Here is a 15865-nt window from a genome sequence, read left to right on the forward strand (position 1 = left end):
AGCATTAGCTGGTGCTGATGGCTGGGGCCAATGTGCCTTGAGCACAGCACTCACTGGTTTCCTTATACAACCAAGTTTTATTGCCATTGTTACTTATTTGTCTAGTTGCCTTCTAGGTAATTAGCTTCCTGAGGTAAGAGACTATGTCTTACTTCTCATTCCTAATGCTGAAGACAGTGCCTGGTATATGGTACACACTCAGTGAGAATGGGGTTGGAGATTATCTTTCAGGAAATAAAATGTGGGAGAAATGATCAAAGCTTTTATATTAAGTAGTTAAGTCTCAGAATATTTAAAAATAATAAAAAAAACTGAAATGTAATCAAACAATGGAAGGTTTAGCTAACAACTAGAACTTTGTTTTTTTGCAGCACTGGGTTTGAACTCAGAGTCTCAGGGTTGCTAGGGAAGCACTCCACCGGCTTGAGCTTCTTAAGGGGGTAATTTGACTCTCTTCTTTTCTTTTTTCTTCTCCCTGGGAGAGTTCCTTTGAAATCACGTGGTGTTTGTGCAAATCGCTTGGACGTCCATGGCTAAAGTGCAGCTGAGGTGGAACTCAAAAACAACCCGTCAGGACGAACGTGATTCAGAGCGGTTACCTCACACAGGCCCAATTTCACAGCAGAAGGCGACAGTGATGTCCTTCCAGCAGTCAGTGCTCCTCTGCTGTGTTGGGGAAGTGGATCCAGGGAGTGCTCCTCGCAGCACAAGGGGCTGTTTTGATTTATTTCTTTACAAAATTCAAAAAGTAAATTTGCCCTGAAATTAATTTTTAACAGATGCAGTATTAGATTGCTGTTACGTTAGGTTCCCCCTTCGCTGGTGATATTGCTTAATCCTAAGCCTCACGCACTCTTGTTTTGAAAGCTAGTGGCACTTTCTCCAGAGCAGGAATGTGTGGATCGCCTCATTGGGTCGCCAGTGTTGGAGGGAGGCCGGAACTGTGGGATGGCCTGGCTTCATTCTGGGTGGCTGGTGACTGGCCCTGGACCTTGGCCAAATCACTAACCTGTCTGTTGCTCAAGTCCTGGATCTGTAAAGCAGAGGTGTGAGGGGTGAGGTTTTAAGACTTTTCCTAGCTCTGAAACTTTATAATATGTCAAATGCCCACATTTAACAGAACGTAGGAGGGGCCAGTGTTACTATTTTCTCTACAAGTTAGCTTAATCAATTCATCTTTGAAAACTAATTTTTCATTTTATAAATTATTATATCATACATTTAAGAAAATATGGCGGGACTCAGCTAGGGCTGTAACTAAGTTGCAGAGCACTTGTCTAAGGCCCTGGTTTGATCCCTAGCTCTGGAAAAAAAAAAAAAAGATGAGGAAGAAAGTATAGCAGCTATATAAAAATAAGAACTGAAAAAAGTGTAATTAAAATTTAGCATATTTATTTTAATGTCTTTTTTTGCGGTAGTGGGGTTTGAACTCAGGGCTTCACACTTGCTAGGCAGGCACTCAATTAATGTCTGTTTCTATAAACATACATCATGAATATAATAATTGGGACACACTTTCTATAGAGTTTTGATCCTTTATTCCATTGGACTTTATATGATTGAGCACTTTCCTATCACATTAAAATCCTTCAAAACAAGATCTTATAAAATTTCATATTGTTCAATATATGCAAATTAAAGAACTGCATATATAAATTGTTATCAGGTGAACGCTTAGAGCCTGTCTCACTCAGAGACAGGATCACGCTGGCCTCACCAGGAGCACCATTGTCACATAACCATTTTCTTCCTGCTGAAATTGGTGGTCCTGATGACCTCATAATCTCCTGTGTTTCTTCCTGTCTTGCCGCCCAGATGCATCACTAAACATTATTACTTATATTGTCTGAGAATATAATTTTAATGGACATTAGTTTTTTTTATCATGTAAAGATATATAAACACATGCAAGAGTAGCTTACTGGATATTTCCTTTCATTTGTGATAGTTTATCTTTAAATTTCACCTTTTGAGTACATATCTGGTCACAAAAATCTTGGGTAGTTTTATATTTTGAATTAGTGTGTATTATACGAGGGGGCTTCATTGCGGTAGCTCCATACATGGGTACAGTGTACTTTGAACAAATTCACTTCCTCCATAATATTCTCATTTCTGACCTCCTCCCCTCTTCTAAAGCAGTGTTCTGTGGGTTTCACTGTGCTGTCTTTGAACAAACCCTTCCCTGGTCCTTCCCTCCTCCTCCCACTGACCCCCTCAGGCTGTCCCCTTTCACATTCATGTCCCTTCTTCTTTGTCGTCGTCTTCATCATCTTCTTAGGTCGAGGTTCCTAAATGAGTGAGAACATGTAAATTTTGGCTTTTTGAGCTTGGTTTATCTCACTCAACATGATGAACTCCAGTTCCATCCATTTTCCTGCAAATGAATAATTTCAATTTTCTTATGGCTGAGTGACATTTCATGGTGTGTGTGTGTGTGTGTGTGTGTGTGTGTGTGTGTGTGTGATATTTTCTGTATCCATTCTTTGGTTGTGGGCACCTTGGCTAATTCCATGGTTTAGCTAGTGCTGTTCACAAAAGTTTGAGGTTTCAAAAGGGAATGCAGAATTTTCAACTATTTCTCTGAGTCTATCCTCCATCCACATAGCTATCTTCATGACAGTTTCTGCAAAGTTGTTTTTGAGGAGAAAGGAGAATAAGACTGGTATTCTTATGTTTTCAGCTTTAGTGTCCTAAGAAAATCTCTTGGTAGGTAAAAAAATATATAATTTTTGGCAAAGCATTCAAAAAGTTGATGTTCTTTTATTCAAAGTTGACATAATTAGTGCAGTAAGATATCACTGGCTTATTAACTGTGTACCTTTGAATAGTTTTGTGAATTGGATGTAGAATTACCACAGAAGGAAGACCAGGACCAAACAGTGTAAATGGTGGTGGCTTATCTTGCTTGTTTATGGAGATGAGAGACCCAAGTTACTTTGTCTCAGGTACAATGGAAAACTCAAACAATTTCTTATGTTCTGCTCCAGCAGATCAATCAGATCAATAAATAGTGTCATAATGGTAACATATCTTATGCAAAAATGTGCAATTCAGCTTGAATGAATGCAGAAACCACCATGTAACTTACCTGGGCAGTGCACCATTTTTATGAATTAGGGTTCTTTGATCACAAGAAACAAAAACAGACTCTGCTTAACGTTAAAAAGGGGATTTGCTGGGAAATTCAGGTACTCATTGGCAGAATGAGGCTTTAGAATGAAAAAAGACATTGCAACTTAGAAGCCAAAGGAACTGGGGTTGGCAAGAATAGTCTAAGATCAAAACTGGCTTTTGACTACAGTTTAATGTTCTTGACTACGGAACAGGAGACTGCACAACTAGAGTCGTCCAACATGATATTGTCAGGTGCAATGAATGACTTGTTTGTATGGTTGTGTCAGCAGACTTTCAGTAGATATGAAACATTTGGATCAAGCCTGACCAAGTCCAGAAGGCACACAGTAAATTATATATGCATGGATGTCAAGCCTACATGTTGTCAGTCTCTGTTGCACCAATGCTCCACTCTCAGCTCACATTTAAGGCCCCGAGTGGAAGGAAGGCAAGTGTTTTCCTATGACCAAGAGACAGGATAAGAGGTAATGGCTCATTTCTCACCATAAGTTAATGCCAGTTGATAAAAGGTTGCCACCATTGTTACAGCCCCACTAGGGACAAAGAGACAGCTTTAAAAAGAAACACCCTTCAGACAGTGTTATGAGTAGGGCAAACGGATGGTGGCAAAAGTAAGGTATTGTTGAACAGCAACAACAAAAAAATCCCAGGAAATATATGTTTGAGTATTTTATGGAAAAAAAAGAAACAAATGACTTAATAGATATTTTAAAACATCTGATATAAATTGTTTGATGGATTTGTTGGTTACCATTGACAGATTAGAGCACAGATCTTTTTCTAGATGGGATGATTTCACAATTATTTGCTGTTCATTATTTAGATACCACAGAAATTTTCTGGCTAAATTTGCATTACTGTGTATACAGACGTAAAATTTCAAGGCATCAAATCCTCCCAAAGTAAGAATTATATACTGAGGTTTGTTAAATGGATGTAATAGGAACTAAATTTCAGGATTATTTTCTTTTCCCTTTTTGAAGATTTGGCAACATTGGTGACTTTTGTGTGGGAAGAATCCTCTAGATATCATGTTTTTAAAAAGTCCTGGTCCGTTTTCACGTTCCCTCTGCGTCATTATCCTGAAGGATCAATCATTGGGTATAATCCTCTTGATCTCCTGCCTCAGTAAATTAGATCTTCTTTCTTTTCATGCGTTTTTGGCAGTGGAAATGAAGGATTATTTGTATCCCGGGTCTGAAGTTAATTGTCATGAAATTATGTAAAGTAGAATAGAATGAGCTTTCGAATATCAGATATCATCACCTTTATTACAGAGTACTTAGAGAACTAGTTCTTCTCAGGCAGCCAATTGTCATGAGAAGAGGACAGAAAGAGTCTCAGGTGGAAACTGCTCCTGACTTAACCCTGCTCCAGTGACCAGCTGCAGGGCCATGGGAAGGAGAGCGGTACTGAGCTCACCACTGTGCTTCTGCTGGGCTTTTACACAAATGTGCCAGGTTCTCCTCCAATGGGAGGCCACATTTGCCATTCATTAATGTGAAAATTAGTACAATTCAAATATTTAGAGGAAAATTCTGTAAGTTACAGATGCTGTGCAGAAAATGGATGAGTCACTACCCAGGCAAACAAACCAGAACTGATTTTCCTCTGAATGTGGTAGGATGGTCAGAGAAACTGCGCACAGAGCAGAGTCACTGGAACTTTTCAGCTCTTGAAAGAACATAGGACATGGGAAACTTAATGATTTTATACTTAGTGTTTTAGTTTTTATTTTTTTGGTGGTATTGGGGTTTGAACTCAGAGCTTCATGTTCACAAAGCAGGTGCTTTACTACTCAAGCCACACCTCCCGTCCATTTTGCTCTGGCTATTTTGGAGATGGGGGTCTCTCGAACTGTTTGCCTGGGCTGACCTCAAACTGCAATCCTTCTGTTGTCAGCCTCCCAAGTAGCTAGGATTACAGGTGTGTGACATTAGTGCTTAACTAAAGATGTTATATTTAATGTCATTTTTTTCTTTGAGGCAGGGTCTTTCTATGTAGTCCGGGGTGGCCTTAAATTTGCTATTCTCCTGTCTCAGCCTTTGATACCAGGATTACAAGTATGCACCAGTATGTCCAGCTAATGTGAATTTTTTTTAAAAAGCATGTGTATTGGGTAGGGACAAATAAAATAAATGAATAAATTCTGTGTAAGCTCAGGTGAGAGCCAATGACCTTTGGCAAAGTGCCATACCCAATTTTCTCCCCATGTCTCTTCAGCTGCCCTGCAGTCTTCCCCATTTCTTCTCAGTACTTCTCAGTCCAAAACCACTTCCACTGTTGGGAAGTTTCCCATAAAGTTCTGGGTGAATTCCTGTTTTCTTTCTTTCCCTGTGCACTTTAACTCCTGTAAATTAGCCGTTGTCTCACCGCAGGGCTGCAGGGGACAAACACAAACACTTTGCTCTGCTGTCTGCTCTTGTTCTGACCATGTCCCCTGCCATGCACAAGACTACAGGCTTTGGGATGTGGGGCTTGCTCATTCCTGCAGCAAACCTGGCTTGATTGCCTGTTGCTTGCCAGACAGTGTGCATTAGAGAACAAGGCTGAGCTCAAGGCTGCTTTCAGAGAGCTTGTGTTCCAGTGGAGCAAAGGAAAACAGAATGAAGACAAAAACCAGAGGGCTGAGCACTCTGTCCCAAAAGACAGGGCAAGATAGGTGACAGGGCAAGATAGGTGACAGGGTGAGATAGGTGGCTGTTGTGCGCTGCCAGATGGGAAAGGCTGCTCCCACTGGTTCTTTTAAACTGTAGTCCACCTGAAATGAGAGAAAGAACCAGAGATGGGCTCTGACCTTTGTGCATGTAGGCAGAGACCTTGAGGCTCAGGTTCTTCCTGTACAAACTGAGGAACAAAGCAACTTTGCATTAAGTGAAGAACATTTCTGGGTGTATGAGAAGAAAGTTACCTACTCCAGTTCAGTCACTAAACTTAAACGTTATGCTAATTTTCTCACTAAATATAATTGCCAGCTAACATAAAGGGCAATACAAAGGCATGGTGTTGTTATTATACCTCCCCTCGTTCAGTCTCCCATGGTCCTTTCCTAAAATGAAACCCAAGGAACGTTCTGTGGACCGCTCACAGGGCTGTGGAAAAACAGTCAGCTGGTCATTTTCCCTCCATGCGTTTCCTATTTTGCTTTTCTCAGAACAGGGGTCATAGTTTGGCAATGCTATAACTTTCTAAATCAAATTCAGATTTTTGTTGTAACCCTTAAACCACTCTTTTCCTTCATCTTAAGATCCACATGGATGCTTACCTTGTGATAGGGGCAAGGCCTAAACAAAAGTTGTGTCAGCTTTTTTCCTGGCAGTACTAGCATTTGAACTCAGGGCCTTGGGCTTGCTAGGCAGTGCAAGGCTCTACACTTGAGCCACACTCTCAGCCATTTTTCCTTTAGTTTGTTTTTCAGATAGGGTCTCTGGCTTTTCTCCAGGGCCAGCCCCAGGCTGCAATTCAAGACTTCTGCCTCTTCCATAGCTGGGTTTACAGCTGTGAACCACCACACCCATCCCTAAACTGTGTGAGGCCTTGGCACAATCTCTTTTGTAGCTGAGTGATGCTAAATTATTTATCTATGTGTGTTTCATCTGTAAAGTAGGGATAATAACAGTTGCCACCTTATAGGATGGTTGCTGTAAAGAGTAAATGGTTTAATACCTCTAAAGCTATTGACATAGTAAATACTGTAAATGCTGCCCATTCTCTAACTCATTTTGTGAGTCCATTCCACTTTCCTCATCCAGACCTTCCTGCCTGCATGTGCCCATGCTGCACAGATGTAGGTATCCTTGTCTTAATTGCCTGAAGTTCCTTTATTCATTCACCTCTCAAATACTTATAAAGCCCTTACTATTCATGTGTCCTTGGACTAGCTGCTGTGACAGCAAATAGAAAATATAGTCTCTGGCATCAGGAAGGTCACTATCTGTCAGAAGAAAGGATTAAACATGCAAGTTGCTAACTACCATTGTGGGTTAAGAGGCCACAGGAGTCAGTACAAAAGGAGCTACAAGTCTTCCTGTGAGTATCCCACTTACAAATGTGCACACAGCCCTTTAATACTTCATAGGCCTGTTTTCAGGCTTAGTGTTTATTCAGTTGTCCATTTGATTCTTAAACTATGAGCAACGAGTGCAGCTGAAGCACAAGGCCTGTGAAGGCTCTGGGGACAAAAGAGTCTCCGCTGGCTGACATGCTGGACCAGCTGCTCTTCCTCACTGAGCCTCATTTGCTTATCCCTAAAATGGGATAAAACAGAACATTTTTGCATTCATTGGGATTGAATGATATAATTCACATAAACCCAAGTACAAAGCCTGAAATTTGTAAATGTGCAATAAACACAAGGTCTAATTGTGCTTTGTAGAGCTGATGGTTCGTGAATAATCTGTAACTCCCAATCTAGTTCAGCAATTTGTAAGTAGTGGACTGTGAGCTAATTTTGTTGTTGTAGAGATCAATAGATGAGGGAGGGAAAACTCTGCATTCAAAAGCATACAATCCGTGGTATTGTAACACTACAACTTATAAACGCAGCGGTTATTAGCATTGGAACTGGTAGCCCGTTTAGCAGCAAGTATCTTGTTTCAGAGTGCTGTTCTGATATTATCTAATTTAGAGGAATGTCAAGAGTTTGTTACCAGACTCTAAATGAAACTTTGGAAGCTTAGAATCTACAGAATGTCAAAAAGTACTAGAGCAAAGTCAGAGTTTTGTTATGACACATTTTTTCTGTGTAAGTAGAATTTTCAAATGCTATTTCTTTTTAAGCTATTCAGTAGTTAGCAAGATGCCAATTCTGAAAGATGACTCTGTAATTTTAAAATCAGAAATTTGAACCACAGAGTCATAGAGACACGGTCTTGATGTATGTCCTTGGTTTCTCTTTTCTTTAATGCTTTTTTCTCATTGCATATAGAGATACATATATGCACATACATGACATAGTATTCTCTACATATTCTACATTGAGACTTAGTAAATGGGACTTTCCATGGCACAGGCTGCTGTTTTGCGGTAAATATGGAGCTCCAAGGAGTCAGCGGTAATTCCTCTCTCGTCCTATTATAGGGTACTTACCATATATGACTCACTTCTACTGGTGGAAATTGAATCTATTTCTGAAATGAAATTTTCCTTTTACAAAATCACAGCTTATAAATGATTCCCAGGAGTCACTTGAAAATGAATCATCAAAGAACTGATACGTGAATCAGAAGGAGTGATTATTCATGGGGTGCAGACATGTTAGGCCAAGGAGAGACGGCAAAGAGGCCATGGTCATTGCACAGCAAGGTCAAAAGTGTGTCTGCCCTGCCCAGGCAGGAGTGGCCTTCCTCATGAGGGAAGACCTGAGATCCAGTACTACCCTGACTTGGTGTACAGGAGGAAGCTCTGAAAGTCCCCACACCTGGGTTGAATAAGTTTAACTGTCAGACTGAAAACCTGGAGCTTCCTGTTGAGGTGCCCACCAAACTGCTAGGGTTCAGATATAAAGAATATTTCTCCTGTTCAAGCTGAAGAGTTGGGGAAAGGGAACGCAGCTTATTTGTAGACTGAACCAGACTTCTGTTTGCATTTTATTAAATTTGGGTTAGAAATCTGCTCACTGCTTTCTACACTGTCACATTTCCTCTACTTCCTAGTAGTTTTATAATGAAAGGATTTTTAAAATTTTATCTTAAACTTACCGGGGGTCTTTGTGATCTTATTCTCCTAACAATCATTTTTAATGAAGCCAGTAGCCAAAGTGGACATTCCAGGAAAAATAACGTGGTAACAAAATGTGCCAATTTTCTCATCGGACATGGAAGGGTTGAGGAAGGGACTTGGGGAGGTTGGAGGGGACTCCAAAATATTGGGGAAATGTCAAAGGGCACCGACATTGTTTTTGTTCAGAAACATGACCCGAAGCAGAATGTCCTGCAAAATGTGAAGTTCTAAGTCAAATCAACATGGTGGGAGACATGGCACTTCTTTCTTGGCTTTGTGAGACAGATTCCTGAAGGCTGTGTAGCTTCACATTTGTACAAGTGCAGTCATTCCTCAGAAGCACTTGGCTGAAGTATGGTTTTGAAGTGGTGTTTATACATAAACTCAAGCCATTACACCTTGTGTTTATTAGACTTCATATAGATGAATGTTTACTTGGCAACCGTTGATTCCACCAGCATACGAGCACACACTGTTCTTGCCTAGGGAGGTTTGTTGCCTCTGGTTGGTTGCCTTAAATGTCAAGGGTGCAGCCATCCTTCTGGCTCAGGGGAAGTGTGCAAGCTCACTGGCCTTCACAAGCAAGTTCTCAGGAAACTGTCAGGGTAGAGTGTCCTTTTATGCACAAGCCCTGTGAGAGCAGCTCACTCTGCCACTTGGATTGCTCAGCTTTAAACATGTAACAACAGTCAATTGCACAATTGTTGGGAGATGCAAAGTCACAGTATAATTACTGTAGTTTTCAAAGGAGTTAGCATGCAGTTACTCTGAGCAACATGTCCCAGTTTGTGGAAACAATGCAATTAACTTGTCCTAGGCTAATAAATTAAAGGTTGTGTAAGCTCATATAGCAGCTGCTGGAGAGAGGACCTGGCTAGCCACATGTTTTTTTGCCATTTCTTTGAACTTTTAGCCTCTATACTCGTGGGTGCATCCTGCTTTAGTGAAGCTATTCACCTGCCCACGTTTACAAAGTAAGTATTTTAGGAAGCTTGGACATACTTGGCTAAAGTGTAAAAAGAGGAAGGGGGTGAAGATGATGGTTAAGTCATCACATGCTAATTAAGCAGAAAGTCAACAAAACATATGTGAATCTATTTTGTGACTATACAGTAGCACAGGACACTTGGATAAGTTCAGTTCATAGCAGTTTATCACGAGTTCATCGACTGCAGTTATGAAGCCATCCTGTGCCGTGTCCAGGAAGTATGATAGGTTAGAGGCCTTTTAACTCCTCTGTCTTATTCTATGTATATTTAACAACATTGGCCTAGATATGAGTGAAAAAAGAGGAAGAAATAGTTCCAGTAGAACTGTTTGAGGAGTTTATCTTTGGATCTTCAGAATTCTCCCATCTAAGTTGAAACCAACCCGACTCTGCTTAGTTTCTGAGGTCAGGTGAGATCTGGTACATTCGGGGTGGTGTGGCTGTAGACCAAACTCCCTTTAGAATTCTGCATCGGTGTGTTTGAGGAAAAGACCTGGGTCTCCCAGTCTGGTAACAATTGCCAGATTTGGAGGGCTGACTTCATAGTGCCGAGGTCTTGGTGACTTCTCCAGTTTCAGCCAGGGACACTCCATCAGCATGTTCATGTTACAAGAGGAAGGTGGTGGTTATCCCTGGGAGGCCCCTGTAGCTGGGAAAAAATAGTTATGGGGTATCTGGAAGAGATCAGCATTTGAATGGGCTGCACAGACAAAGCAGTTCACTCTCTTCCTGAGCTGCCCTTGTAACATCTGCGTTCCTGCTTCTCAGTTTTCAGACTCAAGCTGATTCTCAACCTTTTGGACTTGAATTGGGAAAGGACTTTCAGGTTGCAGACCAAAGGTCATGGGACTGTTTAGTCTTCATGCACCTGAACTAACGCTTCAAAATAAAACTATATATCTCTATCTCGTCTGTCTTTCTATCTATCTATTGTCTATCTATCTGTCACCTATCTATCTATCAATCATCTGCCTATCTATTTTATCAATTCTTTTTCTCTAGAGAACTCAGATTAATATATCCTGTGACATATGACAGAATTCCTAACTGTAGTTGGGATATGGATAAGTTTAGACTTACTGAATAGAAAGAAGAATTTTCTTTTCTTGTTTTTTGCTTAATTGATATTAATAAGATTGTATACCTTATCTCAGCGTCTGTTAGCAATCTCTCCAGGAGATGATCAGTTCTGGAGGTAGACATCATAAATTTTTATTTAGCAACTGTCTTTTCTTCATTTCCCCATGGTTGTTCATCCCCCCTCGTCCTCACACAGATCACCAGTAGACACAAGTGGGAAGGAGATGCAATTGTGTCTAAAGGGAAATGAGGCAGAGGCAGTGTTCTCTGCTGGCATTAGCAAACCAGTGTCCCCAGGCAGCTGTGCACTGATGTCAAAGCAAATAGTTTGCCTTCGATTGAACCATTTGCATCTGTTTGAGCATTTTCGTTTCCTGTGTTATGGTAAATTCAATAAAGTGTCATTTTATGGTTTTTCCCCAAAGAAGAACCAGACATCCAGTCTAACAACAAAAGGACTTCAGAACACATAGTATGTTCTCAATTATTTTTATATCTTAAAAATAAAATACAACTTTCTCAATGGAACCCCAGCAGCACAGCAACTAAGAGATAGCATAGATAAATGGGACCTCATAAAATTAAAAAGCTTCTGCTCAACAAAAGAAATGGTCTCTAAACTGAAGAGATCACCCACAGAGTGGGAGAAAATATTTGTCAGCTACACATCAGACAAAGGACTGATAACCAGAATATATAGGGAACTTAAGAAGCTAAGTTCTCCCAAAATTAATGAACCAATAAAGAAATGGGCAAGTGAACTAAACAGAATTTTCTCAAAAGAAGAAATTCAAATGGCCAAAAAACACATGAAAAAATGCTCACCATCTCTAGCAATAAAGGAAATGCAAATTAAAACCAACTAAGATTCCACCTCACCCCTGTTAGAATAGCCATCATTAGCAACACCACCAACAACAGGTGTTGGTGAGGATTCGGGGAAAAAGGAACCCTCTTACACTGCTGGTGGGAATGTAGACTAGTACAACCACTCTGGAAAAAAATCTGGAGGCTACTTAAAAAGCTAGACATTGATCTACCATTTGATCCAGCAATACCACTCTTGGGGATATACCCAAAAGACTGTGACACAGGTTACTCCAGAGGCACCTGCACACCCATATTTATTACAGCACTATTCACAATAGCCAAGTTATGGAAACAGCCAAGATGCCCCAGCACTGACGAATGGATTAAGAAAATGTGGTATCTATACACAATGGAATTTTATGCAGCCATGAAGAAGAACGAAATGTTATCATTCGCTGGTAAATGGATGGAATTGGAGAACATCATTCTGAGTGAGGTTAGCCTGGCCCAAAAGACCAAAAATCGTATGTTCTCCCTCATATGTGGACATTAGATCAAGGGCAATCACAACAATGGGATTGGACTTTGAGCACATGATAAAAGCGAGAGCACACAAGGGAGGGGTGAGGATAGGTAAGACACCTAAAAAATTAGCTAGCATTTGTTGCCCTTAACGCAGAGAAACTAAAGCAGATACTTTAAAAGCAACTGAGGCCAATAGGAAAAGGGGACCAGGTACTAGAGAAAAGGTGAGATCAAAAAGAATTAACATAGAAGGTAACACACACGCACAGGAAATCAATGTGAGTCAACTCCCTGTATAGCTATCCTTATCTCAACCAGCAAAAACCCTTGTTCCTTCCTATTATTGCTTATACTCTCTCTACAACAAAATTAGAGATAAGGGCAAAATAGTTTCTGCTGGGTAGTGAGGGGTAAGGGGGGAGAGGGAGGGGCCGGAGGAAGGGGGAAGAAATGACTCAAACATTGTATGCACATATGAATAAAATAAAAATTAAAAAAAACCACACTTAATTGACTTTTGAGTTAAAAGGGAATCTTATTCCAGGCTATTTAGATATAAGCAGAACTTCAAGTTGTGTAAATAATATATTAGCTAAATATAGTACATGAAAAATTAATTTTGTAGAGTAATAATATTTATTTATTTATGTTTTTATAAATTTATTTATGCTTGTTAAATATACTATGAGTGCAATTTAGATATTATCAATATGCAAAGCTTCCCTAATGTGCAGTATTGGTTAACTGACTATGTAATTTTAGGATTGTTAAAGTATTGAGAGTTTATAAAACTCAATGCCTTCAAATTAAAAAATATGTGGTCTTCCAGCCTTTCTGTCTTCCGGAGCACAGAGAACTCCTGCGTGTGATTTAGGTGACTCTCAGTCAGAAGAACTCAGCTAGTGGGAAGTGTGGAAGCAGCCCACAACCTTTCTGGTGCATGCTTGTGATTTTTGTAAGGATAAAAATTATATAGATTTCACCTGCATAATATTTGTTTTTTAATTTTTAATTTTTTTATTGTTGTGCTGAGTCAGGGTATATTGTAGCCTTTACAAAGTTCTTACAATATATCAAATATATCATAGTTGAATTCACACCCTCCATCATTCTTTATCCTCCCTCCCCCTGTTAATGGTGCTGGTGCAGTCTGTGATCAGAAGACTTCCAAATTCTTTGTGTCCCACAGGGAAGATCCATGGCAGGACACGTGGGTGTAAATGGAGTTTATTAAAAGTTAGGGAAGGGAAATTCAAAGGGAAACATGGGCACAGGTGGAATCTGGACACACAGAGAGCGTGCTTCTCTTCCCCAGGTACTTTTAAAACTCACACTAACCTAGGGGAAGGGCGGAACCAGGTGATTCCATTCAGTAATCAATGAGTGGGGAGGGGCGTGGGTGTTCCCGGGCCAGGTGAGGGCGGTCCCTGAGCTAAGGCGTGCTCAATCTAAGATGTAGTATTTTTTTTATTAGTCCTGAACGTTCCCTACTTTAGCCTGCCTCGCCCCCTTTCTAGGAATAGTTTCAGCAGCTATCATTTTCCATCTATACACGTGTGCACGCAGCTTTTATTTATTCCTCCTTCCTTTCATGGGAGCACATCTTAACTTTGCATAGTAATAATATGTCTGGTATTTAGCAGGCTATCCATATCAATTCCTGCTGAATGAAATATATGAGTGAATACCTAAGTGAATGTGCACATGCTAGGCAAATGCTCCACTACCAAATATACGCTTCCTATGTAGCTCAGGCTGGCTTTGAACTCAAGATCCTCCTGCCTCAGTCTCCTGAGTGCTGGGATTGCAGGTGTGCCTCACCATTCCTGGCTCAATTACTATTCTTTAAGGCCAGCTTTGGGCTGGTATAGTGGCTCAAGTAGTATAGTGCCAGCCTAGCAAGTATTTATAAAAAGCATTCAACAGGAAGATCTATTCTTTGAGGTCCATGACAGAAGACACATTTGAGTTCTCCTAGTGCCCAGGCTAACTGTTGAGTTATTAGAGCAAGATGCATTAAGTTTCTGTTGAGAGATAATTCTGGCAACTCTGGGTGACCTTGAGTGAACAGCATCGCCTTCGTTCAAGGACATGGCAAAGCTGCTGGAGGGCAGGGCATAGCGTGACTTCCACTCCCAGTAATAAAGCTGCTTTTCCTCCCTCCCAGGAGATAGGTGGGGATGAAGTTGGCACCTCCCACTGTCAGAGGGCAGATCTGGTCCTAACCAGATAAGAAGACAATGTCTCTCTCTGTAGGGGCGGGGAGGGGTTATTAGTAGATCCTTTAAAAGATTGGAGGTTTACAAGCTTAGGATTCCTAGCAGTAACCCAAACTCCTGTGTGTGCAGCTTTATCTGGTCTGCCTCTGTATCTCTGCCATTGGCCCTGTGTGAATGTGACACTCATGTGGCCAGCTGTGCCACGTACAATAAGATGTACAAATCCATTTGGGCTCATGATCTTCCTACTAACTGAATCAATGGAAATTTGCAAGCTGACTTAGCTGGTGGAGACTGCTGTTTAGAGTCTGTTTGGATGCTCATAGAACCATCACCTCTAAAATGCTGACCTGGAAAACCTTATCTGAAAGGAAAATTCCCACTGTCATCTATGCTTTTGACTTTGTAGGAGAATCCATCGTCTACTGATAGCCATTCGCAAGAGTGTTTAAGATGTTGTTTGGATTGATGTATGTATGAGTACCTTGAGAATCATAAGTGCTTTTGGTACAAAACTATTATTGTCATCAACATTTCTCTTTCTGCTGCCTTCAGGAGAATTCCCTCCTCCCATGTAGTCAGCAAAATAGATATTTTGAGTATGAGAGCCAGGTAAATTTCTAAAAAGAATGATCTCCAAGGTTTACCACACATAAAACCACCTGGGGAGCTTGTCTTGCCCTAACCCTCAGGAAATCTTATTCAATGGATCTGGAGACTTGGCTGAATCAGCTTTTGAAGGGAACCCACATCCCTTCTCCTCCTCCTCTTCCTCCTCCTCTTCTTCAGAAGTACTGGGGTTTGAACTCAGGTTGTCACGTTTGCTAAGCAGGTCCTCTGCCACTTGAGCCACTCCACCAGTTCTTTGTGTGTGTGTGTGTGTGTGTTGGGTATTTTTGAGATAGGGTCTCACTTTTTGCTGGTCTTAAACCTCAATCCTCCTGACATCTGCCTTCTGAATAGCTAGGATTATAGGCATGAACCACCAGTGCCCGGTCAGTAGTGTCTTTAAGTAAATGAAAAACTGTGTGAAATGCACAAAATAAATCTGTACCTTTCCTTTGCAATGTGCAGGTTTGACTGGGGAGGAGGTGAATACACAGGTGTCCACACAACACAGTAGCTCAGTACTCAGGTCTAGAATGCTGGCTGGAATGCCAAGGGCTCCTTGCTCAGAATCTCTGTTTCCCTACAATAACAGCAGGTATTGCTGACACGGCTGGTCCAGAAGTCATTCACCTCAGGGCTTATGGTTTCAGAAATATTATTCAATGTAATGTCTTGGGTAGCAAATCATCGTTTAATATATACGTAGGTCTAGAATGCAGGTTGCAGTGCCAGACTGAGGCTAGCGCAAGTCCAGTGACAGACCAAAAGACCAAGC

The 15865-nt window shown here is 40.9% G+C and overlaps 1 protein-coding gene across 12 annotated transcripts in view; it reads left to right on the forward strand.

Moving 5' to 3' along the window:
• Positions 1–15865, forward strand: part of Lgsn (lengsin, lens protein with glutamine synthetase domain) — a 175419-nt gene that overhangs the window by 45553 nt on the left and 114001 nt on the right. The window contains exon 7 of one of the 12 annotated variants that reach the window (XR_012450573.1): positions 483–12613. The exons of the other annotated variants lie outside the window; for them this stretch is intronic. The gene's annotated coding sequence lies outside the window, so the exon portion shown is untranslated. Of the gene's footprint in view, positions 1–482; positions 12614–15865 lie in introns of those variants that run through there. 12 annotated transcript variants of the gene reach the window in all.

The sequence above is a fragment of the Castor canadensis genome, chromosome 8, assembly GCF_047511655.1.
Source record: "Castor canadensis chromosome 8, mCasCan1.hap1v2, whole genome shotgun sequence".
NCBI lineage: Eukaryota > Metazoa > Chordata > Mammalia > Rodentia > Castoridae > Castor > Castor canadensis.